General features: G+C 40.2%; 1 protein-coding gene across 6 annotated transcripts in view; it reads right to left on the bottom strand.

Moving 5' to 3' along the window:
- MYO9A (myosin IXA) overlaps positions 1-7,939 on the bottom strand; it is a 320,527-nt gene that overhangs the window by 287,148 nt on the left and 25,440 nt on the right. The gene's annotated exons all lie outside the window — the stretch shown is intronic.

The raw sequence follows: 7,939 nt of genomic DNA, 5'->3' as shown, positions 1-7,939 counted from the left end.
AGGAATGTCATTTAATAAACAGAGTGCCTGAAAAACACCTCAACTTTTCTATGCAGACTACCCAGATATAATCAAAGTCTAAAATGCTTCCTACACAAGCGCATTGTAACACGCAATGTTTCTTAACTATTTTCAGATTCTGAGCAACAGTCACAGCAAGCTTATTTTAAAAAAAAAAAAGTAATGACCTTCAATCCCTATACTACAGGCATTTTCAAAAGAAAAGAAAGAGTGAAACCACCTTCCCCATTACTTCAGAGTTGTTCCTGTACAAACTTCTTACAATGACATTTAAGCAAAAGCAAGGCACTTCAAAACATCGAGGAACTATGCACAACAATTGCCTGTTGTCCCAAAACTGAGATGCTCGTTTTTCTGACTTCTTACATCACTCAACCATTAATGAACATTAGAATTATTATTTTTTCTGAGCATTAATCCAACATGCAAAACAAAACAGAAATCTTATATTATGCTGATACACTGCCAATATGCCAGATGATATCAAATCACGTTTGGAGGCTTAACTTGCTGGGATCCTTTGATCCCAGACAAATTCCTGCCCCTGGGGCAAGGTGCTGGACTCGATCTCCTGGGTGTCTTCCAGCCCTAATGTCTATGAAATCTATGAAATCTAAAAATACAGTGGCCATCCATTCCCTGCCCTTTCTATGGCTGGTTGATATCAACAGAGGCTAGTGCATTAAGTAGCTTCACTAAATATACTCCATCTTCAAATCACCCCCACCTCCCGCCCACCTACAAATTCTCAGCTGATCAGCTACAGCCAGAATACTGTTCTTCAGCAATGCCACCTCCACACCTTTCAAAAATGTAGGAGAAGCTACCATATATAAACTGAATCAAAAGATCTTTGTCATAAATAGTTTGGCTATCATGAAAAAAGTTTTTCAAAAAAGGACTTGGCACTAATTCTTCACATCATGGTGCCAGTTTTCCCCTACGTATTTCTGAAGACAGCTGCATGGGGCCAAAGTACAGAGCCAACTTAACCCTTTTACTTTCCACTAATACACAGAAACCACACTATTTGCACATACAGCATAGTTATTGAAACAAATTTCTTATTGTGATTTTTCCAGGCAGAAAGCGAGTGAGATTGCAAGCTGACAGCAGTTAAGTGGGCATGTGTTAGAGAGTCTAATTCTCTAGGAAATGCTTTCTAAAATCTCTTTATTCTTCTGTCTATTAACAGTAACAACAGAGCTTAATGCTCAGTACTATGTGCTGTACAGGTACAATTTTAAGCCTCTGGGAATATATGTATTACACAAATTGGCTGCAAATCCAAAAGAAACAAGGAGAAAAATAGCTCCCAAGGCCATGATGCTGCCTAGAGATTAAGGTGAAGCCAACTAACAAACTAAGGTGGGCTGCTTTTTTTTAAACCAGAAGAATGTTGCGTCCTCCCCCTTATAAAAACCTTTATCCCAAAAGAAACGCCAAAAGTATTAAGCATCTCTGCTACCATGATGCTGTTTCATAGAGCTGCTTGCTATCTTAGCCAAGTTTCTCAACGATGTTCACATAGTGAAAAATGCTAGATGAGGCAGATACGCTTTTTAATCCTCCAACTGGTTTAAAAATCCAAATGATGTGCATACATACCAAAGCAAAAATAGTGTTAAGTCTATACTGGGTGTGAAAAAAGTATGGTACTCAAAAATATGGGAGTTCCCAAAGTAAGTTTCTCTCACCACATTAAGATGAGCTGTGCTGGATATCAGAAGTAGAGGTTTTTTAAGACCCAGGAAGACAAAGCCTTGAGTGGAATGATATAATTGGGGATGGCCCTGCTTTGGAGCAGGGGACTGTACTAGATGACCTCTTGAGGTCCCCTCCAACCCTCATCTTTTATGACTCTATGATCTACTCAGTCCTACCTATAAGTTCTTCCTAGACTCACTTCATTTGCTGAGAAAAGAACAGATTCCTATCTTAATTCCACTGCACTTCTGCCATAATGCCAACTTTCAGATTTTTCCTTGATTCCCTCTCAGATGTTATAAGACAAGGCCATGATCAGGAGATACAAGGAAAGATTCTGTTCTGTACCTCTAAGAGGTCCTATACAGAAGTCATACTCAAAGAAATGGTGGATTAGCCTCTCAAAGTCATCTTTGGGCCCTGCCCGGTTCTGGGCTTCTCAGCACCCTATGGGACAGATAGCTCCAACGGTCCATCTTGCATTACAGCAGTCTAGCCCTTTCTGCCTATGAACAACAATTCCTCAAATGCTCACGGTGCTATGATCCCTGTCCCTGGCATACTTGCAACATCAAGACTCGTAAAAGGTTCTTTGAAAAACAAGCTTTTGATTATGCTCCTTATTTCTTACACCAAGAGAATTCTCGTCTGTGTCAACACATCCAGAGCTTGAGAAACTCTTTATGCCACTCCAGTTATTTTACTCAGTATGAAGAAGCCAAAGTAAGGGTGAAAATGTTACTTGCCATGCTATTTCCATTTCTGCCAATAACTTTATTAGTTAACTTATAGTCATCATCTCACTTTACCCCTGGTTATACAGGAATATCACCTACCTTACACTGATATTAGTATGTTTAATTATATTAAGTTGCAAAGGTGCAGTACCACCTGATAAATTGTATTATGTAAATGCAAAGTATTATTGTATACTGTTTATTTATCTAATTTTAAATAAATCAGCAAGTGTACACTCCCACACACACACACACACACACACACACTCTCTATTATAAAAACCTATGTTTGTCTGTCTGTCTGTAATGCTTTATTCGAGTTCTGACAGAAGGCATCGCCATGATGGTGGAGACACAGGGGACGAAGCGGGGGAGGCGAGGTGGGGATTGGGCCCAGACCACAAGCAGCAGGAGGGAAGGGAGAGCAGGCCTGGACGGGGGGCCCCGGGGCACCATCCCCACCCCCCCATCATTCTTGACAGGCAATTGGCTAGTATATACACACACACACAAAATGTACCTTACACTGAATCAACCTACACACTATAGGAGGACACAGACAGAAATTTGCAACTGCTTCAAACATTTTCTAAACTGTTGGTTGTAACGTAAGTCTCGTCTTTGGGGGGCAGGGCAGAGGAATAAGTTAAATTATCTTACTAACTTAGGGTAAAATCCTAGTGAAGAAAGGCACTTTGTGCACAAAAACTTGTCTAACCTCTCATTCAACTATACAGTTGCTCTAATAAAAGCCATTACAAAAAAAAGAAAAAAAAGCTTTCCTTCTCCCATATTACCTGGATCATCATGACTACAACAATACTTCGACCCTAGTGAAGACAGAACAAGTGTATTATTTTCATATTAGTTTATTAAAGACTATGAGTGAACCCAGGTTTAAAAGCTTCTCCTCCTCCCCCACCTCCCAAGTAACGACAAAGCTTTAGAGGCTGGACAAGTTCTTCATAAACTATAACTAAATGTCCAAAATATTTCATTTCATCCTCCCCTTGCTGACCTCAGACCACTGAAATTGGTTCTCAAAAACCTGTATTCTTTTAATAGAGCGGTAAAATGAAGATCTGCATATCCGAGCTACAAGACATCTTGAACACTTTGGCACTCTACAGAGCCAAGCACTAATCTCAGAGAGCAAAGTCTGAAAATATCAGTAACCTTCAAATTGCACATATGCAGAGTCAGTTCCCTAGAGATATTTTAAAGCTAGAAACCTCCACTGAAATTACAAGTTAGCAATGTGGAGGAGAGGTCATGCATGGATTTACAACTCTTAAAGTGACAGAACTATACAAATTCCAGTAGTTGCAATCTATGGACATTTATATATCTGCTGATACAGATGTACATAAATGTCAAAGGCACATAAAGGCTGGATTGTTTTAAGTCTGTGGAGTGTTAAAGTTATTTGCAGAGTTTTGTAAGCACTGGTACATATGAATAAGGCTTTCCTACACTGTTCAACCCTTACCGGCAGGTCTCTTTGGTTTAAAAAAAATGCCATATCCCAAAGCATGTTAGAAGGAATACCACAATAAACTGCGTGCAGGCCCTATAAGGGAAAACAGTCATTGCCTTCATAGAGCTATAGGAATAGCAGCAGGAGCACATATCTGGAGAGAGGTTTTCTTAGGAATGTTGTCCCTGCAGGTCTAGGCAGTAATTTGCCACCCTGGCTAATAAATTAATTGTTACAGATACATTTGCTCAGAGAGTACATATTGTGCAATTTGTATTTCTTTATTCATTTATATTTATATTTTGCCCTATCCAAAAACATGTACTTCAATGGAATAGTGTTAGTATTGCCATACGTTAAGAAAATATACTTTTCAGCAAAATGGCATTAGGTCAAAATAGTAATATACCCATATAGGTGAAGAAAATAATTTCTACAGTCTAAAAAATAAAAAGAAAAACATACCCTCTATCAGTATAAATGTGCCCATACCAAGAAAGTGGCAGATTGTAAGATTACTAAAGCTCAACTACCAAGATTTCTTTCAACCTCTACGTTAACCTACATTTCAACCTCTACTGATCTTTAGGAAAGATAAAGTAGTAGCATTAGGGTGACCACTGATGTGTCCCCAGAATACAGACTTCCTCTTGGTAAGGGACAGGACCCCTTGGTCAATACTGGTGAGGGGTGGGGCTGCCACCTCCTCGATCATTCAGCAGCGAGGGGTGGGGCCACTGTGCCCCTTGGCTAATCAGCAGCAAGGAGCAGAGCTATCACAAAAAGGCCACTTGCTTCCCTCCCTCCCTGGCTGAGCGCCCTGCTCCTCCTGGCTGAGCACCATCTAACTTCTAGGCACAGCCAAAAGAATCACGAGGACAAATGATTAACATGCATTTCCATCAGTGAACTGAAAAACAGGACTTTTTGCAATCTGATCCTCATTTAGAAATGGACAGGGGACAAAGGGTTTAGAAACAGGACAGTTCAGTATAAAATAGGACCAATGGCCACCCTAAACAGCATGCTCATCTCCCTGGAGACAGAACTCTAACTAAATCCTTTAGATCTTGCAGAGGCTGTAAGAGCTTACATGTAATTATAGAATCTCAAAGTATGTATGTATTCATGGACTTTAAGTACCTGTTTAAAATGGGACTTTCACACTAGAAAAGTAATAAGACTAACATTTAAAACAAAATGTTCCTTGGCCAAATACTTTACAAAGTCCTTCTGAAAATATTTAATACATTTAGGTTTAAATAAGAACTTTCACTCACCTACTTCATTGCAAAACTGACCAAAAAGGATTAAATTCATGACTACGAGTGATAACCAACAAACTTAAATCATAAAAAATTGACATTTTTGGAAAGTGATTTCACAAATCAAGAACTCTGGCCTGAAATAAGATTGACAAGGTAGATTGGAAATGTGTGTGTCCTTATTAAAAGTTATATTTGAAAACAAAGCTATCTTCAATGATCAAACTTGTCAAAAAACATTTTAGTAACCTCTTAAAGTTTTTAATGAAGTTTCTTTGAGATAGCAATTTATGTATTGTGAATCTATTCAATATGTAAATAAAGTGTTTTGAGTTTATAGAAATATATTTCCACAAGCTTCGGCAGTTGACAGAGGATTTTCCATTCCTAAACATTAGCAGTAAATGAAATGTCTCAAATGATTAAGAAAAATGCTAACCATACTACTGTTCATGACCAGAGGAGTTACAAGTCTGACCGTGTTAGTCTATAAGATGCACATCTACCCTGCCTTCTGCCACACTACTGTTACGTACTTAATGTTTCTGTCATGGGAAGAAAGGCCGAATCATTTTAAAAAATAATATAGGATACTTTATTTTGGCAATTACTTGTTGCAAACTAAACATGCAAATGTTAAACTGAGTGACAACCCAGTACTGGGTAGTTTATCAAATATGGTAAACTAAGTGCTGTTACTAAATTACTAGCTAATTGTTACAGGCCGCACACAATGTTGTTACAGCTCACACACAGTAAGTTGGTAAAGGGGAAGAAGTAGTGCACTGAGCCCAGTGGGAATTTCCTTTCACATCACTGAAAGAACTACTCTCACTAATCCACAGAGCAACACTGACAAATTCTAAAGACACCCACAGTTAGATCCTCCCTAGATGAAGGAAAATTCTGAAATGATGATTCAGAGGAAGGTAAGGCAAAGGGAGAATCTAGAAGAATTCAGCCCCTTGTTACAGGATAACTTCAGTTTTTTTACCCACTAAAAAAACTAAGCGACTGTAACTTAGATGATTACACGGTCAGGTGAGTGGCCAATTGGCTAATGGGACGAACCCAGACAGTGGTGGTGGATGGGTCGGTATCAACTGGGAAAGATATGGGCAGCAGTGCCCCCCAGGGCTTGGTCCTCAGGCCAGTGCTGTTCAATTTCTTCATCAGTGATTTGGAAAAGGGCGTGGAGAGCACCCTGTCCAAAATTTGCGGATGACACTAAATTATGTGGCAAGGTAGACATATTGGAGGGTGGGGAATGGATCCAGGTAGATATGGAGAGGCTGGAAAGGTGGGAAGAACAAAATAGGATGCAGTTCAACAAAGATAAGTGCAGAGTGCTGCACCTAGGGAGACAGAATCACCAATACACTTACAGACTGGGAGGTGACCTTTTAAGCAGAAAGAGATCTTCGAGTAATAGTTGACACAAAGATGAACATGAGTCAACAATGTGACAAAGTGATCAATAGAGCTAACCGTACTCTATCATGCATTAACAGGTGCATCACGAACAGGTCTAAGGAGGTGATACTTCTCTACGTGGCACTGGCGAGCCCGCAGCTGGAGTACTGTGTCCAGTTTTGGGCGCCACACTTCAAGAGGGATGTGGATAACCTTAAGAGGGTCCAGAGGAGGGCCACTCATACGGTTAGGGGCCTGAAGGGAAGGTCCTATAAGGACAGGTTGAGGGAGCTGGATCTCTTCAGCCTCCACAAGAGAAGGCGGAGAGGTGATCTAGTGGCAAACTGCAAATTCGTCAAGGGGGGGAGCAGCAAGAAATAGGAGATACTTTGTTTACCAGGGCACCCCTTAGAGTAACTAGAAACAACAGTCACGAACCGACAGAGAGCAGATTCAGATTGGACATTAGGAAGAACTTCTTTACGATACGGGTTACCAGAGTCTGGAATGGGCTTCTGAGGGACGTGGTGCTCTCCCCTATCTTGGAGGTTTTTAAGAGGAGACTGGACAAACATCTGGCTGGGGTCATCTGACAGCAGCACTTTTCTTGCCCGGGGCAGGGGGTCAGACTTGAACTCTTTCCTGCCCAGAGGCAGGGGGTCAGACTTGATGATCTTCCAAGGTCCCTTCCAACCCTAAAAAAAATCTATGAAATCTAAGAAGAGTTGTTACCTTAACCATACTTTTGTGCTTTAATTTCAGTTTATTGGGCAAAATTTCTCCTAACATTTTTGACACAGCTTAACAGAAACGTTAACACTATTGACTTCATCAGTGCTGTTGCCTAGAGTATGAGAAAAAACACAAATATCCTTTTGCCATCAAAGCTGTTGCTGGACCCAGTCATTTGATGGTAAACAATATACCATGTGCTAACACTGCAGGGAAGGAAATCTCAATGTTCTCTTCTGTTCTTGCTTCTCTTCTTTTTTGGCAAAGAAAAGTTGCTTAATCAACAGGAAAACCCAGGGGAACTAGTAAGTATCAGGTTTCAGTTCCTCCAAACTAGAATTATGCATATACTTACTTAAAAGCTGTTTGACTTGGGGTAACCTATAATACGTTAAAATACTCTCATGACTTTACTGTTGTGATTACCCATCTTTTTTCCAGCACTCACCGTGCTGTTCTCTTTAAATCATTCAAGAGAGATGAACACTATTTACATTAAACATCTGTCCAGATTTCTATTACAAACTCTTTTTTCATAGGTTTATAACAGCCTTCAAGGGGGGGGGGGGGGGGGGGGGGTGGTGGTG

This window comes from Alligator sinensis, unplaced genomic scaffold, assembly GCF_000455745.1.
Source record: "Alligator sinensis unplaced genomic scaffold, ASM45574v1 scaffold971_1, whole genome shotgun sequence".
NCBI classification, from domain to species: domain Eukaryota; kingdom Metazoa; phylum Chordata; order Crocodylia; family Alligatoridae; genus Alligator; species Alligator sinensis.
Note: the sequence above shows the minus strand (reverse complement) of the source record. Positions and strands in the feature narration are given on the sequence as shown.